The following is an 831-nucleotide window of genomic DNA, read 5'->3' on the forward strand; positions in this document are numbered from 1 at the left end:
ACAGGCATGTGCTATCATGCCTGGCTAATTTTTTGTGTGTTTTTAATAGAGATAGGGTCTCAGTATGTTGTCCAGCTGGTGTCAAACTCCTGGCCTCCAGTGATCTGCCTGCCTTGGCCTCCCAAAGTGCTGGGATTACAGGCCTGGCCAGATTTTCTATTCCTTCTTGAATCCTTTCTTGAGGTTCCCTCCTTCTCTCAATGTTTGATGTTTATATTATTACAATACTTAAATTATTCTATCCATCACTTTTCTAACCTTTAGTAGGCTTGTATTTTGATTTTTTATTCTATTTTTCTTTATTTCACGTCAGTTGGGGTAATGTGCTGATGTCCGTAACACGTTTTGAGGGAGGCACTCTCACACGTGCTGGTGAAAACCTAATCATGTGTAAGAAACACATATTCACTAGTCCAAACCCAAAGAACTGACGCAGAGACACGAAGAACAGCGGAAGTGAGACTTTTTGTTTGTTTGTTTGTTTGTTTTGAGATGGAGTTTCGCTCTTGTTACCCAGGCTGGAGTGCAATGGCGTGATCTTGGCTCACGGCAACCTCCGCCTCCTGGGCTCAGGCAATTCTCCTGCCTCAGCCTCCTGAGTAGCTGGGATTACAGGCACGCGCCACCATGCCCAGCTAATTTTTTGTATTTTTAGTGGAGAACGGGGTTTCACCATGTTGACCAGGATGGTCTCGATCTCTTGACCTCGTGATCCACCCGTCTCGGCCTCCCAAAGTGCTGGGATTACAGGCTTGAGCCACCGCGCCCAGCGGAAGTGAGACTTTTAATGGCAGTCTTGCGAGATGTCTTGTCGGGTGTCTGTCTGGTTGG

The 831-nt window shown here is 46.5% G+C and overlaps 1 pseudogene; it reads right to left on the minus strand.

The window, feature by feature from the left end:
* Positions 1 to 307: 307 nt before the first annotated feature.
* LOC120366263 (small nucleolar RNA U13) lies at positions 308 to 405 on the minus strand (annotated as a pseudogene).
* Positions 406 to 831: the final 426 nt, after the last annotated feature.

The sequence above is a fragment of the Saimiri boliviensis genome, chromosome 11 (genome assembly GCF_048565385.1).
Source record: "Saimiri boliviensis isolate mSaiBol1 chromosome 11, mSaiBol1.pri, whole genome shotgun sequence".
NCBI classification, from domain to species: domain Eukaryota; kingdom Metazoa; phylum Chordata; class Mammalia; order Primates; family Cebidae; genus Saimiri; species Saimiri boliviensis.